The sequence below is a fragment of the Corythoichthys intestinalis genome, chromosome 6, assembly GCF_030265065.1.
Source record: "Corythoichthys intestinalis isolate RoL2023-P3 chromosome 6, ASM3026506v1, whole genome shotgun sequence".
NCBI classification, from domain to species: Eukaryota; Metazoa; Chordata; class Actinopteri; order Syngnathiformes; family Syngnathidae; genus Corythoichthys; species Corythoichthys intestinalis.
The window spans coordinates 4,839,810-4,860,214 of NC_080400.1; the positions used below are offsets into that span (position 1 = coordinate 4,839,810).

A 20,405-nucleotide genomic window follows, 5' to 3' on the forward strand; every position below is an offset into this window, starting at 1 on the left:
CAGCACTGACGAGTTTGGTTGAGAAGGGGATGGTGCATAAGCGGAGTTGAAGGGGGGGGGGGCAGGCACCCCTTGGTGGCTGAAAAGTGCCAATTCATGTAATTGACTTTCCTATATATATAATAGCTGTAAAGCAAGAAAACAAACAACAAAAATGAAATGAAATGAACAAAAACGATATTTTTATAGTGGGTCAAAAGTATTTTTTTTGAACAGATCATGTACTAGCACCTTAGATGGTCATTTGCTTTACATATTATTTAAAAAAAAAAAAAAAAAAAGAAGAAAAAAAACAGCAAGGGCAATTTCATTTTTCAAATGATTTTTTTTCTTTGATTGAAAATATATATATTTTTTAATTCAAGCAACTTTTTTGGGATTGAATGATTTAGACACATATGTCCTACACATAATATGGCCCAAACACAAAAAGCATTGCTAAAATCAAAGAGCACTTTTTTAATGAAAAACTAAGTGTTGGAATGCAAATTTTTGAGTCTCAAATATTTTTTCGCATTCAAAAACTTTTTTTTTTCTATGATTGAAATTCTTTTTTTGTTTGTTTTTTTTTTTGTTTTTTTGATTGAAGTAAATTTTCTTTTGAAAATATATATTTTTTTGTATGAATCAACTTAATTTTTGATTGAATAATAAAGACACAAATATCCTAGCCAAAATGTGGCCCAAACACAAAACATTACTTCAATCAAAAAAATTAAATAGACAAGGGAGTGCAATTTTATTTTTTGAATGATTTTTTTTTCTTTGATTGAAAAAATATATATTTTTTTGGGATTGAATGATTTAGAAACAAATGTCCTACCCATAATATGGCCCAAACACAAAAAGGATTGCTGAAATCAAAGAAAACTTTGTTTATGAAAAATTAAGTGTTTGAATGCAAATTTTTGAGTCTCAAATATTTTTTCGCATTCGAAAACTTTTTTTTTTTTCTATGATTGAAATTCTTTTTTTTTTTTTTTTTATTGATTGAAGTCAATTTTCTTGGGGAACTGTTCAACTTTTGTTTGTTTTAACCTGAAAATAGATAAAGTAGAGGGCACACTGAAATATATTACCACAATTATTTTGAATGAGAGGCACACATACTCACAGTAACAAAAATTAAATGTATAGTATTAATTTTATAGCATACTACTATATGTATATACCCAATAATACTTTATAATATAAAGTAACTAACATTAGTGCAGTCATGGATTATAGTAAGCAGGCCATTGCTGTTTCCATATATATTTTTATTATATTATGCATACACGGGATATACTGTATGTATATATTTTCCCCAAGTGGGAGCTTCCATATATACCGGTATATTAATTATTGTATTAAATAAAAATGCACGTTGATACAACGCACATAAAGGTAACTTCCATTTAAAAAAAACATTGTTAGAAAGTTGTTTGGACTTCCAATCCACTAGCTTGTTGTTTCTTGTTGTGTTCGAAAATTATACTTGGGTGACGGCGCTTCAAGTGTTCGTTCATAGCCGACGTGCTACCGTGGAATGCGAGCTCAGCTTAGAGTACACACACTGGCACCGTCCATATTTTCCTTAAAATAATTCCAGGCTCTGGTTATTCTGGTCCGCTTTTTTGGCTTTATGCCACTTTCACGTGTCACCAATTCTGCCCTTTTTGGTAATTGGCGTTGTTTTCAACTCCTCGTCGTAGTGAAGAGTGAACCGGCGATTCACTTGGCTCGTTGTGGTCAGTTCGTCCGATTTCCTCCTTAGGAGGTGGTGGCGTGCATAAAAACACAGAGAGGCGTCGGATGGCTCTTTATGGATACTTTTATTGACCAAAACAAAAACGTGGGGGATAAAGCCACTGAACTTCGCGCTACCCGCGCTTTCCCAACTCACCAATCTTGCTCGTTCTCTCTCGCTCACCCACTTTCTTCCTCTTTGCTCAATCTGACAATGCCGGTCACATTGAAATAACAGCGCCCCCCCTTGGGGGTGCCAGTAACAACCGCTTGCATCGCGAGTGCCCGCCATTCCAAACTTTATCCGCATGTAATTTTTTTTTTAACCCGTCGACGGTATGTTTTGCCCGTCGACGCATTTACGTCATCGATGACGTCGACTAGTCAGGACAGCTCTACTCGAGTTAATCGATTAATCGTTGCAGCACTAGTTCAATGTGAGGCGATATTACCAAACAAGACACGTTGACATGTACGACAGGATTACAGGGAAGATACATAGCGAGAAATTGAAGCAAATTGAAGCTAGTTTAATTTTACAGCAGCAGTATTTCGCAAGAGCCCGAGAGTTGAAATAATTAATTAAAAAAATAAATAAAGCAAATGTGACACACAGAATGGCTTGCTAAAATTTGCTTAAATATATTGTTCTACGTAAAGGACGTCAGCCAAGGTCGGCCCCCCCACATTTTTACCACACCATATCTGGCCCCTCTTTGGAAAAAGTTTGGACACTCCTAGCCTAAAGCAATACAACTGTCATGTTGTTGTGCGAATGTGAATTAACCTTCTTCCAGTCAGCTCTTAAGTGGATTTTAATTACCAAACAATTCCGATCGTATAAATGCACCCCCCCAACCCACTCAAACGTTTGGATATAACAGTTTGCACTTTAATCTAATGGCCTTTCGATGAAGTCAACATGTTTTTATATGCCTCAGGGTGACCTTAGTTGCACGTTCTCCGCTTGTTATGCAACGTGAGAACAGAGCGAGTCCAGCTGTTTCAACCTGTCGACTTGAGGCAATACTGCAGAGGACATGAAATGTAAAAATAAAATATACAAGTTAAATTCAAAATTACTGTATTTTTCGGACTATAAGTCGTTTTTTTTTTTTTTTTTTCATAGTTTGGCTGGGGGTGCGACTTATACTCAGGAGCGATTTATGTGTGAAATTATTAACACATTATTACAGGGGTCGGGAACCTATGGCTCTTTTGACGGCTGCATCTGGCTCGCAAATCTTCAGTTATTCCCCCCCAAAAAAAGTTTTGTTATGTAATGGGAAGGGCGCTAGGACCTCGGGGGAAACCTGGCGGGCGTAAGAGCCACAGGGGAAGCGTTGAAAATAACAACCAGTAAGGGGCGCTCACATATTTTCCATTCGCAAACTAGTGATCAGGCGACATTCGGGACACTACAGGTGCGGCAGTGGAGAACGTCTGAAGATGCGTGTGGCAGTCGGTTGAAATAATAGGTATGGATCTGTAGCGTGGTGCAGACAGGGATTAAATACTTCAGTCTGTTGCTACACATTTAATTTTGCTTTATTTTCATTTTTCTTGTACAGCTGAAACAAGAAAAAAAGCATTGCTGCACACACACGACTCATTTCATATTCACTCTGAAATGTGGATTCTTACATAATTATATTCATAAACAACAGGTTTTTGTGACAAAACATTTAACTTCTGCATTTAAGACACTACTAGCATTCACTGGTCGTCCACTCGCCATCACGAACACATATGCAGTCACACATAAACATACTGTAATAGCCCAGAATGAGGAAATAGGAAGGAGACGAGTCGGTGATGACTTTCCCACTTTATTGTGGCAACCATAGAAATAATAAACAAAATAACAGCGGCATCCACAACATGGTAACTTCGCTCTCACGCCGTATGCTCTCTCCTCCTTGCTTCCCGCTGCGTCAGTACTCTGCAATCTGATGGCCTCTTCAAGGGCCCACAAATAGTTACGGACATTACAATACTTAACGATTAACATACTGTATTTCTGAACTATATTAACACCAGTGTTGTTAATTTTACTTTAAAAAAGTAATTAATTACAGTTACTAAATTACTTCAAATCACTTCTAAATTACTTACAAATTACTTCTCCCCAAAAGTAATTGCTTTAGTAACTCAGTTACCTGAATGTAAGAGTAATTAGTTACTTGGCAAAGTAACTAGTGATAATTTTCTTTTTTTTTTTTTCTCAAAAGACAAAAAAAAAACAGGTCATGCAATGTGAAGTTTAAAGGGTTTGGGGGACAATTGGCCCTAGCCCAATTCTTTACCCTCCACTTAACTAGACACAAGGGTATTGCGATAACTAGATAGTAACCTTTGCTACGTGTGGAAGTCATTTAAAGTTGTGAATCAACCGTTAAAGTTGTTAGAATTGCTCCCGTTATTGCATTAGTTCCCTTCTGTCTACTTTAAACATGTGTAATTTAAGTTAAGATTTTGCCGATTTAGGAGCATTTTAGATTTTAAAAAAAAAAAAAAAAAAAGTTACTTAGGTTCGCTAGGAAGGATCTCTACATCAGAGCCTTCCTGAGAGGTCTATTGCTTTAAGATAGCGGCTGTTTACTAACGCATGTAGTCCTTAAAACATGTTGCCAATGCAGCTGTGTCTGTCATTTGCATCTAGTTCTATAATATGATATCTACCGTGTCATGTGGGCGTAGTTTGTCGGCTATGGCTACAGTCAGGTATAGACCCTACTCACCAACGTCACAGAATGACGTGTCGCTGTATCCGGCCGCCATATTGTCCGTCTCTGTTTAGCCCTATTCTCAATGGTTTCAATTAGTCGTTCAGTTTATAGAGCAATTCATGGAAGCCCCGGTGCTTTCAGATGCTGTAAAGTCATTGGATGCGTTGCATAAAAGGCGTTATGTGGAAAAGCTTCAGTCTATCCATTCGCCAGATCCATATTTGATGCCTAAATCGATATTTTTCGACCCGGTGTCTTCGCCCTCTCTGCCTGACATCTGCTACCCTGATATCTACAACTATCGAGTCCACACAAAATCAGCCTATTCTCACGAAACTTTGAAAAACTTTAAGAGCAGCACTCTAAGCAACATTACCACGTGTGACCCTTTACTTTCAATTTTCTAAAATGGCGACAACCAATAAAAACAAAAGTTGACGCAATGGCCGACGCTTCAAGGATAGGTGGATATTGGACTATTTCTTCAATAAAACGCGCAACAACTGTGTCTGCCTCATTTGCTAAGAGACAGTCGCTGTTTTTAAAGAGTTCGATGTGACGCGATGATATTACCGAACAAGACACGCTGACATGTACAACATTACAGGGAAGGTACGCAGCGAGATATTATAGTAACTAGAAGCTAGTTTAATTTCACAGCAGCAGTATTTCGCAAGAGCCCGAGTGTCGAAAGAGAACGCCACAAAGGCGAGATTGTTGAAATTATGAATTAATGAAAAAAAAAAATAAAGTAAATGTGACACACAGAAGGGCTTGCTAAAATGTGTTTAAATATATTGTTCTATGTGAATCAGCCAAGGTAGCCCCCCGCATTTTTACCACACCAAATTTGGCCCCCTTTGCAAAAGGTTTGGACACACCTGTTTAACTGATGATCCGTAGACGAGGCCAATTTCTTTCACTTGGTACCAGCTAAATATTATTCAAAATGTAATGATGATGGAAGAAATAAGCATCTTGAATTTGAAACTGAATGTTGTCGGCGATTAGCCTCGCAATGATCTTAATTGTGGTTGTCAGCCCAAAACCCTCTAAATATATATTAAATGCATCTTACCAGATATAAAATGACTACTACATAATCTGTGGTAATCGTTTGGAGTTTTCTCGTCGAATTGCAGCAGTCCATCTCGCTCTCCTCTTCGGTTCTCTCGGAATACGGTAGAACTTCAAGTCTCTCCGTCTATCTTCTCTGTTACTGCAACCAACCGCCACACATGCCTTCACCATCATGATTATTAATGTTAACGAGCAGAAAAACACGCCATAATAGGAGGAATATATGAAGCGGTAATGCTTTAACATGACGAGTAGACTGACAGCATGGCGCGGAGGCGTGGTTGTGACGTCATGTGAGTAGGGTCTATTATTGAAGCCACCTAGCTTCGCGGTTGCAACGGCGTCTTCCCCACTCCTGCTCTGCTCTCTTGTCTCCGTGAAGTCCATTTCTCTCAGACTTTTTTTATTCAACCAACTTAGTAACGCATAGTAACGCACGCCTTTCCCGCCTCAGTAACAGTAACGGCGTTGCCAAGATGAGAAAAGTAATTAATTAGACTACTCATTACTGAAAAAAATAACGCCGTTAGTAACGCCGTTATTAACAACACTGATTAACACACAGCACACATCACAATCATCATAAAATAAAGCAATCCGCTAAGATACACAGTCAAATTATACTCTTTTTCTCACCTCAAACAAGAAAAAAATACTAGTTTACAACGTCCGTCTCTCATTGCTCTAAAATGCGAACATTTATTGCCCATGCACGCCGCGTAGCGAACGCCTCCCCCCCGCTGGTTAAAAACCGTGAGTACAACAGTCTATCTGTGGACACAAAATAATAAAATAACTATTTTAATATTTTTTGTTATTGAATTTATTATCATTTATAAAAGTCATTAAAAAGAATTCGGAGACTTATTGTACTTTAAAAGTGTTAAAATTACATAAAATGAACATATTACTTGTATCTTTTAGTTTTAAACATATTGTATGGCTCACACAGAATTACATTTAAAAATATGTGGTGTTCATGACTCTCTCAGCCAAAAAGGTTCCGGACCCCTGCATTATTATATCATTTCACGTGCTATTTTGGTGTTTTGGAGTGACACTGATGGTTTGGTAAACTTGTTAGCATGTTCTTTATGCTATAGTTATCTGAATAACTCTTAATAGCTATGTTACGTTAACATATTGGCCACGTTCGCATTTCGTTGTTCATGCATCATGTAACATTATCTTGCTGTGCACTTATTCAGCATGTTGTTCTCTATTTTATTTTTATATTAAATTGCCTTTCAAGATGACATATCTGTTTTATGTGTTGGATTTTATCAAGTAAATGAGAGTTATACTCCAGTGCGACTTGTATGTTTTTTTCCTCATCGTTGGGCATTTTATGGCTGGTGCAACTTATACTCTGGTGCGACTTATAGTCCGAAAAATACGGTAAATATAAAATTCCTGAGTGTTTCTTCAAACGATGCAGAATTGCACTTTCACAAGATCAATAAATGCATTAAAAAAAAATAGAATAGAGTTTAGCCTCAAACAATATAAAATCCATAAGTATATGAGATGGAGATTTCCCAATCCAGGTTTTTGCACTTCCGATACCAATATTGTTTTGCACTTCCGATCCAATACCGGCTGATACCGATACTGGCCTATCTGAGCATGTATTAAAGTTTAAAGTTATTTCGCCTCCTTACTTAGTTGTCAGACTCATGTTGAAAAGCGTTTTGGTACTCTTGATAACAACTAGCCAGCTGAATTAGGTGAGTTTGAATAACACACAATGGTTGGTAACAAGAAACTAACCTGTTTATTTAGTGATGAATAAGCCTGTCGCAATATGCAATAATTCCATTTATCGCGCGATAAATAAAAAAGAAGGCGGTAAATTTTCCGCTGCGATTTATCGCCTCGCGTGCACACACGTGCACGTGCACGCGTGCGGCAGACGTGCTGTTAAAAGTTCGAATACCTCGTTACCAACTGCGCAAAATGCATCTTCGTTCCAGGTCCGGCAAAAACTAGCGCCGGAGCCAATCGTTCCCATTATATCCTATTGTTCAACGTATACCGGCCGCGTCAGTCCTCTGGAGTGACTGTGGACCATCTATGGCGCGCCGGTGTTGTTGACATGTGGGCGCTCCCGTCAGGAGTGACATTTCACGCGGGGCGGCTATTTTTCGGCACAACGCCGGCTATTTACAACAAAGTCCGCCAAAACATTGTTACCGACTTGGCTGCTACGAACAACCTCACTTTGACAACGAACGGCTGCTTCAAACTCGTCCTGTTTATGAAAGGCGATTGTCATATGCTGGTGTTGTGTAGTAATGAGCAGACGTTACTTCAGCGGCGCTTGGTAACTTTTTTAATGCGCGCACACACTAGATATCATGAAATGGCAAACTAGATATAATACGTCCCATGCCATTCGCTACGTGAGCCCAGAGTGATTATGGGACACGTAGTCCATATACTACATCGATGAATTCTAAAGTGTCATGACCGAATGGAAGTTAAGGAGGCCAAATCAATCCATACCAGTGACTATAATGTTGCAAATATTGTCAATTCAGTACGTGACACAGATGGATTCGGACCACAAATAGGATGTCTTGCTCATGTAGTAAACCTAGCTGCTAAGGGAGCTGTAGCAATCAACAGTGTGCCCCGCCTTACTTTACAAACAGTAAAGATTGTTCTCAGCACTTTTATACAAATTTTTTTCAGATCAGTAAGAAGTAAGCACATAAATATTATGCACTAAAATGCATGTTTATATGATGGCAATTTAATTTTTGCTCGTTAGAAAAAAAACCCAAAACAAAACAACAACAAAAACGAAACAAAAAAAATATAATTTTAAGTTTTTTTACAGAGCATTATATGTATTGAATCGGAATGTATTGAATCAAAAATTGTACCGAACCATGACTTAACTGTATCGTTGCATCCCTATGGAACACCATTGCAGAAGCTATGACGAGAAAAGTTTTCATTTCAGGTTATTAAGTGCAATTTTTTTTTTTTTTTTTAATAAACACATTTTATTTATTCTGTTTCTGTGCAGTATCAATATTGTTGTTTTTTACTTAAGAGGCATGGTCTATTGTTTTTAGTTGTGATTTCTTAAAAAGTATTTTTGAATTCAAGAGTAAATATTTATCGCGTTTAAATGGGTGTACTTGATCTATTAATATATACTGTATTCTCACTGTGTTATTGTAAATTGGTTAAAAAAAAATTGGCGGGGGCGCAATAATATCGCATTTCGCAATAATTTATGAGAATAATTATCGCACACTAAAATTTGTTATCGCGGCAGGCCTAGTGATAAACACAAAACATTATAAATAACAAACAGAAATGGCATATTCAGTCAGTAAATAATACGAGTGGGAACCTCTTGGTACCTTACGATACGATTTGCGATACAAAGCTCACGATAACGATGTCCTGACGATATGTCGATACAACGATTATCGATACATTTGTAGAATATCCTAGAATGATTTTCTGACCAACTAATAAAGAGAAAAACAAGCGTCTGCTGTGAATTGGAATAAGTTTATCACTCGTAGACGTCCAATCCATTTGAAATGGGAGGATGGCAGCGAATTCTAGTGATACACGATAATACATTTTTCAACCGATACCGATAACCGATAATTTCCTCCTCATTCCAACCGATAATGGCAAGCCGATAATTCTATTAAAAGATTTACATAAAATTTTAAGTATACACAAGAGAAAATATTACTGTGCAAAAATATAATTTTTTTTTGCTCTTTTTTTAAACATCATATATGAACAAGTATGAAGATTGTCTGACATTGTGTAATGGTAAACATTTGGCAACAATTACTTACAGAGCAAATACCGAAGTTGCACAAAAATGCCTTTAAAAGTAAGCCATTCCTAACATATATAACATTACTACACTGCAAAAAACCTCCTTAAACTAGTCAGTTTTAAGTGTAAATCAATTGGAAATAAGTGAAATTATCTGCCAGCGCTTCAAGAGTATTTCTCTCAGATTTCTTGGAAGAAAAATATGCTTAACGGCCTTATTTTAAGCAATAAATTATTATGCTTGATCCTTAAAAAAATAAGGGGGGGGGGGGTGAATTTTGAAATGTTTTTTTCATCTGTGTTGCCCTATAATGTTTATTAGATTATTACTGGTTATTGCACTTGGAAGGAAGAAGGAAAGATTTTGAATAATATTTGTGGCTATAGAATATTAATTTTTATTTCATTACAAAAAGAATGTGCATATTTAAAATCGATAAGTGTTAATAAGTGCCAATAAGTTTTGATTATCTACTGTGACTGTAATTGGGAAGAAAATTAAGTTAAATTACCGTATTGGCCCGAATATAAGACAGCCCTGATTATAAGACGACCCCCTCTTTTTCAAGACTCAAGTTTGAAAAAAGACTTTTTGAACACCAAATTAATTTTATACAGAAAGTAATTACAGTACATCTGAAACAAATAATTATAACAATATATTTGAGAGAAAAAGCATGTTATTTTGCCTCATTCAAATCTTAATATCTGAACATTTACAGTGGGGAGAACAAGTATTTGATACACTGCCGATTTTTCTGGTTTTCCCACTTGCAAGCCATATAGAGGTCTGTAATTTGTATCATAAGTTCTCTTCAACTGTGAGGGACGGAATCTAATACAAAAATCCAGAAAATCACATTGTTTAATTTTTAAATAATAAATTTGTATTTAATTGCGTGAAATAAGTATTTGATACATTACCAACTAGTAAATATTTCGGCTCTTAGTTCTTTTTTAATAACCCCTCCTGTTCTCCACTCATTACCGGAAGTAACTGCACCTGTTTGAACTTGTTACCTGTATAAAAGACACCTGTTCACATGCTCAAACAAACAAACTCCAACCTCTCCTCAATTGGCCAAGACCAAAGAGCTGTGTAAGGACATCAGGGATAAAATAATAGACCTGCACAAGGCTGGGATGGGCTACAGGAAAATAAGCAAGCAGCTTGGTGAGAAGGTACCAACTGTTGGAGCGATTATTAGAAAATGGAAGAAGTTCAAGTTGACAGCCAAAATGCCTCGTTCTGGGGCTCCATGCAAGATCTCGCTCGTGGGGCATCACTGATCATGAGGAAGGTGAGGGATCAGCCCAGAACTACACGGCAGGACCTGGTCAATGACCTGAAGAGAGCTGGAACCACAGTCTCGAAGGAAACCATCGGAAACACATTACGCCGTCATGGATTAAAATCCTACAGCCCACGCAAGGTCCCGCTGCTGAAGCCAGTGCATGTCCAGACACATCTTAAGTTTGCCACTGACCATCTGGATGATCCAGAGGAGCAATGGGAGAAGGTCATGTGGTCGGATTAGACCAAAATTGAACTTTTTGGTCTAAACTCTGCTCGTCGTGTTTGGAGGAAAAAGGATGAGTACAACCCCAAGAACACCATCCCAACTGTGAAACATGGAGGAGGAAACATCATTTTTTGGGGCTGCTTCTCTGCCAAGGGTACAGGACAACTGCACCGTATTGAGGGGAGGATGGATGGGGCTATGTATCGCCAGATCTTGACTGACAACCTACTTCCTTCAGTGAGAGCCCTGAAGATGGGTCGTGGCTGGGTCTTCAAGCATGACAACGACCCAAAGCAGACAGCCAAGGCAACTAATGAGTGGCTCCGTAAGAAGCATCTTAAGGTCCTGGAGTGGCCTAGCCAGTCACCAGATCTGAACCCGATAGAAAATCTATGGAGGGAGCTAAAAGTCCCTGTTGCCCGGCAGCAGCCCCGAAACCTGAAGGCTCTGGAGAAGATCTCCATGGGGGAGTGGGCCAAAATCCCTGCTGCAGTGTGTGCAAACCTTGTCAAGGACTACAGGAAACGTTTGGTATCTGTAATAGCAAACAAAGGTTTCTGTACCAAATATTAAGTTCGATTTTTGTGATGTATCAAATACTTATTTCATGCAATTAAATGCAAATTTATTATTTAAAAATCATACAACCTGATTTTCTGGATTTTTATATTAGATTCCGTCCCTCAAAGTTTAAGAGAACTTATGATACAAATTACAGACCTCTACATGCTTTGCAAGTGGGAAAACCAGCAAAATCGGCAGTGGATCAAATAGGGCTGCAGCTATCGAATATTTTAGTAATCGACTGAAAATTCTATCGATTAATCGAGTAATCGGATAAAACAAATATGTTTTTAGGTGAAGAGCAATTATAAATATACATGAGAAAACAAGACATTTCATCTAATCTTGAACCATTTTCAGTCAATCAATGTCTTTATTTTCGATGTATATTGTTGAAAACAGCCAACAATTGCATCTCAGATGTAACTAGAATTTTAAAAAAAGACTAATTCACTGCTTTCACTCAAAAAACCTTTAGATCTTATTAAAAAAATATATATATTTATATATATATATATGTATACAGTGCCTTGCAAAAGTATTGGGCCCCCTTGAACCTTGCAACCTTTCGCGACATTTCAGGTTTCAAACATTAAGATATAAAATTTTAATTTTTGTCAAGAATCAACATCAAGTGGGACACAATCGTGAAGTGGAACAAAATTTATTGGATAATTTAAACTTTTTTAACAAATAAAAAACTGAAAAGTGGGGCGAGCAATATTATTCGGCCCCCTTTCGTTAATACTTTGTAGCGCCACCTTTTGCTCCAATTACAGCTGCAAGTCGCTTGGGGTATGTTTCTATCAGTTTTGCACATCGAGAGACTGACATTCTTGCCCATTCTTCCTTGCAAAACAGCTCGAGCTCAGTGAGGTTGGATGGAGAGTGTTTGTGAATAGCAGTCTTCAGCTCTTTCCACAGATTCTCGATTGGATTCAGGTCTGGACTTTGACTTGGCCATTCTGACACCTGGATACGTTTATTTTTGAACCATTCCATTGTAGATTTGGCTTTATGTTTTGGATCATTGTCCTGTTGGAAGATAAATCTCCGTCCCAGTCTCAGGTCTTGTGCAGATACCAACAGGTTTTCTTCCAGAATGTTCCTGTATTTGGCTGCATCCATCTTCCCGTCAATTTTAACCATCTTCCCTGTCCCTGCTGAAGAAAAGCAGGCCCAAACCATGATGCTGCCACCACCATGTTTGACAGTGGGGATGGTGCGTTCAGGGTAATAAGCTGTGTTGCTTTTACGCCAAACATATCGTTTTGCATTGTGGCCAAAAAGTTCATATTTGGTTTCATCTGACCAGAGCACCTTCTTCCACATGTTTGGTGTGTCTCCCAGGTGGCTTGTGGCAAACTTCAAACGAGACTTTTTATGGATATCTTTGAGAAATGGCTTTCTTCTTGCCACTCTTCCATAAAGGCCAGATTTGTGCAGTGTACGACTGATTGTTGTCCTATGGACAGACTCTCCCACCTCAGCTGTAGATCTCTGCAGTTCATCCAGAGTGATCATGGGCCTCTTGGCTGCATCTCTGATCAGTTTTCTCCTTGTTTGAGAAGAAAGTTTGGAAGGACGGCCGGGTCTTGGTAGATTTGCAGTGGTCTGATGCTCCTTCCATTTCAATATGATGGCTTGCACAGTGCTCCTTGAGATGTTTAAAGCTTGGGAAATCTTTTTGTATCCAAATCCGGCTTTAAACTTCTCCACAACAGTATCTCGGACCTGCCTGGTGTGTTCCTTGGTTTTCGTAATGCTCTCTGCACTTTAAACAGAACCCTGAGACTATCACAGAGCAGGTGCATTTATACAGAGACTTGATTACACACAGGTGGATTCGATGTATCATCATCGGTCATTTAGGACAACATTGGATCATTCAGAGATCCTCACTGAACTTCTGGAGTGAGTTTGCTGCACTGAAAGTAAAGGGGCCGAATAATATTGCACGCCCCACTTTTCAGTTTTTTATTTGTTAAAAAAGTTTAAATTATCCAATAAATGTTGTTCCACTTCACGATTGTGTCCCACATGTTGTTGATTCTTGACAAAAAAATTAAAGTTCATATCTTTAATGTTTGAAGGGTTAGGGTTAGGGTTAGGCGAAAGGTTGCAAGATTCAAGGGGGCCGAATACTTTTGCAAGGCACTGTATATATCCGACATAAAAATGCTGTTACGCTTGATAACACACATCACTTAAAAGTTAGGATTTTTTCCCATGTGTTTCAATTGAATTTCTCTTTGTGTCAAGCCATTTTTAAGTTCTAGTTAAGTTTTAAGTTAGTCTAAACTGTAAGTCCTGATAGGATTTTGAGTTTTTGCAGTGTTCAAAATAAATGTATGATACAGGCGGTATTGGAGCACATTAGGGACCAGTGCTACTTGGTGTTTTATCCAGCAATGACTACTGAGCTAAAATTGATAGTTAGCATGATCAAGTTTTTATTTTACACCCTCATCACTCCACAATGCTATTTTCTGTTAAAGCCTGTATGTAAGACATGTTAGCCACGCATCGACAGTGGTCATAATTAATTGAAACCTAGCCCTCCGCAGGGCTAACGTTACGTGAGCTAGTAGCGACAGTAACGTTAATCTTATTTATTAGCGCTTAGCGCTCTACTGCTTTAAGATGGCGGCTGTTTACTAACGCTGCCCAGACGCGGCCGAGTCTGTCATTTCGCATCTAGTTCAACATACATGTGATCTCTATGAGACGCATCAGACGCTACCTGTACCAACGTAGCATCGTGCGGGCTAGTATTTAGCAACGTCGTCGTCGTTTGTGGCGGCTGTCGGCTGCAGTAAGTTTTTTTTTTTTTCCCTTCTTCTTCTCCGCACGTGACAGCGCGTTGTCCCGCATTAAAAGTAGTCCAAGCAAAACATGATGCTTAGAGCTGTCAAAATAAACGATTACTCGAGGTGAATAAAAATACTCGGATCAGTTTTTAAACTCGAGTTACTCGAGTTCCTCGAGTACTCGTTTCAGCTCAAGTATCAAATACTTGTTCTCACCACTGTAAATATGTAAACTAAAGTGCAATCACATTTTTCAGGCATGAAAATCTCTCATCTTTCGTTTTTAAGTCAAAAAGAGTGACCTACGTGGATTGTGTAGATCCAAGGAGAAACATTTTAAGCGGGGGGGGGGGGTCAGGAGTAGGCATGTGCCGGTTACCAGTGTAACGGTTTGCCATGGTATCAAAACGTCGCGGTTTCAAAACCACTAAAATGATCTGTCACACCTAGTACGGGATTCGCTATTATTTTTCGTGTGTCAAAAATACAGCCAAAAGTGGGGCGGCAGCGCTTACCCCTTCCCCCGTTTGATGCGGTGTGTGTCAGCGAACCCAAAAACAAAACACAAGACGTACTTTTCCTCGATTTATTGAGCTCTCAAATCGTGGTAACTGAAATATACAAAATGAATACATTTAAAACGTACAATAGTATTTTTCCATGTGTGAGCAGCTTCAACAGATTAGCACCATGAAAAAGTTCGCCAAAAACAAAACACATTTTCCTTTCAAATTCAATATAAAAACTAATAAAAAACTTACAAAGACGAATGTTAGCCTAGGCTTAGCTAGGAGAGCAACTTCGTTGAGGTTTTAATTTAAGTCTCACAGCCGCTGAGAGAAGCACAAGCTTAAAGTGGAAAAAAGGATAGCGTCAAAGATCGCTAATTGCGCTGGACGAGGAGAGGTCTCACTCCCAATATTATTTTTAGATGAATGCATTTGCCAGCATATTGAATTTGGTGGGTCATGGTTTCAATTAGAGATGACCCGATCAATCGGGATGCTGATCGATTGGGTCCGATCACGTCATTTTCAAAGTATCGGAATCGGCAAAAAAATATCGGCCTTGCCTTTTTTTTTAATATATATATATTTTTAATTAAACCGTTTTCTAAATGTATTTAACGTTACAGACATAATATGTTACACTCATTCAGAGTCTTTAGTTTACGCTTAAGGTACCGATAACGGCGGTAATTAATTTTTAAAAAATGTATCACGTTAAATATTTAACGCAATTAATGCATGCGTTGCATGACCCACTCACGCATTGTCGCGCTCAATCTAATGGCTCCGTTTTACCCATTTAGAGAGATTAAAGGCAGCGTAAAATGAGTAGAGTGAATTTTGGCAGTCTTTGGAGCCTCTTTTTTAATAGGCTAAAGCCTTACAATCCCTCTCCCTACGATTAGAAATATCGTGGGAAGCAATGTGGGGAAGCAAGGTAGCAATTGATCTTTTTCATAACCCCTTATGTTTATGTTATGTTGTTTATGTTTATATTTCCCAACGCAGAGAAGATATATCAATTGGTAGCACTACGCACAGTCATGGGTCCACTTCCCATCATGCATTTGGGTTGAATGGCTGCAGTATCATTTACTGAAAGCTCAAGAAATACACGAGATGGCAATATTTAGTCACAATATACAAAGTCACAAGTCTTTCTATCCGTGGATCCCTCTCACAGAAAGAATGTTAATAATGTAAATGCCATCTTGAGGATTTATTGTCATAATAAACAAATACAGTACTTATGTACTGTATGTTGAATGTTGAATTTTTTTCTTAATGCATTGCCAAAATGTATATGATCGGGAAAAATTATCGGGAATGATTGGAATTGAATCGGGAGCAAAAAAAAGCAATCGGATCAGGAAATATCGGGATCGGCAGATACTCAAACTAAAACGATCGGGATCGGATCGGGGGCAAAAAAACATGATCGGAATAACCCCAGTTTCAATCCTTTTCATATTTTGGGGTATAACAAAGTTACTGCCGTTTGTTGCAGCTTGTGTCGAACACTGCCACAGCTAGCCAAATCTCCGGTGAAAAAATAGCTCTCGTTAAGTTTACGTCAAGCTTGTGTATTTAACAGTAATTCAAAAGAAGAAACACAAGCTTCTTTCTAATATTACTGTAGTTGGTATTTCAGGGACGTGTGGCGCCTTTTTTCAGTGCACATTCGTGCAGTGTTGAACACCCAACTTGTTTCGCTTCGAAGTAAACTTTCTAAATAAAACATGGCCAGCACAAGGTATATGTATCCGTGGTGCCTCCTTTTGTTGGGTTTTACAGTGTACCGGTGTTCGGCAATTCCTTGCTACGCGGCGAAATGTCTTACATAGTGCTCAGTGCTCTTGCGTAAACATTTGCACGCATGCTCACATCAGTTAAAAGCGGCGAGTACTCACTATTTTTGTTTCTATTGAGTTTTTCATCACCTTTTCATTCCCTCAAAAATACTTTTTGCATGTATTACTAAGGGTGTAACGGTACATGTATTCGTATTGAACCGTTTCGGTACTTGGCATTCGGTTCGGAACGGGGGCGTACCGAACGAGTTTCTGACGTAATGTAACCCTTACTTTTCAAGGCTGTGAGTCGATCGGGTTACAGTTTCTTTGTGTATATTATATTTACTCCGTCTTCCCTACTATAATGAGGACCAACACGGTAGGACAGTAAGAAACATCAGCGGCGCAACAGCGTGGCCGCCGCGAGAACACAGTGAAACGCGGCCGTTAAAGTTAATCAGCGAATGCAGCCCAGTCGCAGTGCGGCCGGCCGCGTGTTGCGTCCCAGAAGCTGCTCAACGCGATGCATGCGAAAACAACGGCAGAGTTTATTATATGACGCGAGACGCGGCCCTCCTGCATCAATACTACTAGCTAGCTAGCAGACCGGAAGTCACTCGTGTAAAAATACGGTGGATCCGGTCAATTTTCAAACTAATATGCAATCGTAACTTACTTTTTGAGTCCATCAAAAAGAGTGGTAGATCCCGGCACAGTTGACTTGTCTTTGTTGATTTACAGTCTTCTCTGCTATAATAATACCCAACACTAGAGCTGGGAATCTTTGGGCACCTAACGATTCGATTACGATTACGATTCAGAGGCTCCGATTCGATTATAAAACGATTATTGATGCACCCCCCTCCTTTTTTTTTTTTTTTTTTTTTTTTTTTTTAAATAAAGTTTTGTACATTAGTTCCAAAATTGTTCAAAAATACTCTCAGGCTAAACCAAACTACTATTTCAGTATCAAGTTAACATATAGCAGTAAACAAATATACAAAAATAACATTAAATAAAAAAACTCCAGTCCCCATTCTGTATCAGCAGCTTTAAACTACATTCAATTAATTTAATGTTGTGAATCAACCGTTAAAGTTGATTTCCCTTTTGTCTACTTTTGACATGTGAAAGTTTTAAAACTATTTTAAAGATAGATTCAAGTCAATATTTTACCGATTTAGGAGTATTTTAGATAAAAAGTTAATTAGGTTTGCTTGGAAGGTTCGCTACAACAGCATTGCAGGGAAGTTTACTGCTTTAAGATGGCGGCCATTTACTAACGCCCGCATCTAGCTTTTTGCAGATGTGCTGCTACCGCTACCGAGTCTATAATCCATCTAGTCCTATATAAATGATATCTACCGTAACATTATGTAGCTTAGCTGTACTTGTAGCAGCTTTTCGGCAGCAGTCAGGTATGTTGTTGTGTTTTTTTATCTCGTGGCATGAGTTGAGCTAGAGCCGTGAGTTGAGCGTTGGCATTACCCGAGGGGCCGGTTAATGAGAAGCATAATGTTTAGCTACTCCTGCTCCGTTCCGTCCCGAAGACCGCGTGGCGCGCTGAGTGTGTTGTACTTCCGCTTTACTTGGCATATTTCAATAATCGGAATTTGGATGTTTGTGAATCGTTCTCGAATCTTCCACGGCCGAATCGCGAATAATCTAAGAATCGGAAATTTTGCACACCTCTACCCAACACGGCCCCATATTCAATACAAAACCCTCCTACCACAACAAAACAAGTAGGAACTAATTTTCACATTGGAACTAAAGTTATACAACATAAAATATACAATATAAATGAATACTACATCACATTTGTAAAATACAAACACATAGTAAAATAAATAATAGCCCATTTAAATAAAGTCAATTGAAATGAGCTAAAACACCTGCATTTAAATAATAAGAATAATAATATACAGATCCTGCTTACACAATTAAATTTATTCATTTCTGTGTGGCGCTTTAACTTGAGAAAATCCACCAATAAAGCTTTTGAAAACCGTTCATAAGAAAAAAAAATCATTGAGGCATTTCATTTGTAAAATACATGTTAAAATCTTTGTCATTGGGATTGTTTTTCTCTTTAGCACAGGACTTCTTTTTTCTTCTTGCTGACCAATACGCGGGGTCTGAAAGGCAAATTGTTGTTGGATTATTATCTTTCAATACCCGCTACTTTTTGAACAGAATTCTAGCTTTGTATAGGCTACTGTTCCTATTGTTGAAAGCACAAAAGTGTGTAATAAACAACTAGCACATTTATATTTTGCATTTTGTTTTCTTACTGTACCGAAAATGAACCGAACCGTGACCTAAAAACCGAGGTGCGTACCGAACTGAGATTTTTGTGTACCGTTACACCCCTATGTATTACCCTCCCATACTTTTAACCATTGTGTTTTTTTTTTTTTTTTTTTTTTTTGTTTTGTTTTGTGGTAGCTTTAAAGCACTTGACCAGTCACGTAGCGTATTTAAACCGTGCTTATTTGATATAACTACATTTAAGTCTTTTATTAAGGCATTTTTTTAGTACGTTCTGCCTGTATGCATCTAAACAAAACAAGTTGAGAGTGAACGGTAGTACTTTGGGTGTCAGATTCGCCTCATATAGGACGTTTCGCCGATGTAGACATTTTGGCAGAACGCCGGAACATATGTCCTCCACACCCTCCTCACCTTTTTAACCCCTGACCCATTTTCATGCGCGATTCTTAAATGAATGGCTTCTGGTTTTTGAAATGTAAATAAACCAATCTATTGTGATAAAACAACAAAATTGCAATAACTGCATTAACCATCAAAGTGAAGTCTAACTGTAACTTTAGTCTTGAAATAAATCTGAATAAGGAAAAACATTGCAATAAAATAATGCAAACTGGTTAAACTTGAGAGTAGCTGAGATCTGTCATGACAGAACATCGCTTCAATGATATCTGGCGCCATCTAGCGTTGTGAATTGGTGTAACGTCTAGACTGCGAATATAAGACGACCCTCACTTTTTCAATCTTATTTCAATGCAAAAAACACAGTCTTATATTCGGGCCAATATGGTACTTCTAAACTAAATCACAAATGCATAAACAAACATATGAGCTCAAACAAAAACATACCTTATGTTAGTCTTAACATGGAGCAGCTAGATTCGGCTATGTTAGATGAGTTATGCCATATTCACTGCTGCCACTAGGGGGCAGTGTATCCACCTAAATCAATACAACTAAATGCAACAATTTTAAAACAAACCATTACAACTTAACTCTAATTCAAAGAATCCTGGGAGCAGCAAAATTTGATTCCTAGCTTTTTTCTAATCGAATTACTCGAGTTAATCGATTAATCGTTGCAGCACTAGTTGAATTGCCATATCGTGAGATTATCACCTTGTATCGGAAATCATATCGTATTGTGAGCTACCCAGAGGTTCCCACCACTCGTCATTTTGATGTTCGTCAGTCATTGCATTGGAAACATTACTTACAGTGCCCTCCCTAATTATTGGCACCCTTGGTTAAGATGTGTTTTTTAGCTTCTAATGTTTTTTTTTTATATTCAAATAATATGGAACCTTAAAGAGCATACGACACCAGAAAAAAAGTCTTAAATGGCATTATTATGTGAATTAGAATCATATTTTGAGACGATTCGACCATATACAACAATTTAGCAAAGCGCAGATGACGAGAAATTAGTTTTTTAATCTGCCGGTTAGCCACGCCTACAATTATAGGGCTTTAGCGTCCCCAACAGGTGGATGACGTCAGCGGTAGACTAGGCTCATTGGTTTTACTATTCAGCCCATTGAGGAGGAATTGTTCAGAACGAGGAAAATGAGACGAAGAGAGC

The 20,405-nt window shown here is 38.2% G+C and overlaps 1 protein-coding gene across 1 annotated transcript in view; it reads left to right on the forward strand.

The window, feature by feature from the left end:
• Positions 1–20,405, forward strand: part of gbe1b (glucan (1,4-alpha-), branching enzyme 1b) — a 227,469-nt gene that overhangs the window by 1,284 nt on the left and 205,780 nt on the right. The gene's annotated exons all lie outside the window — the stretch shown is intronic.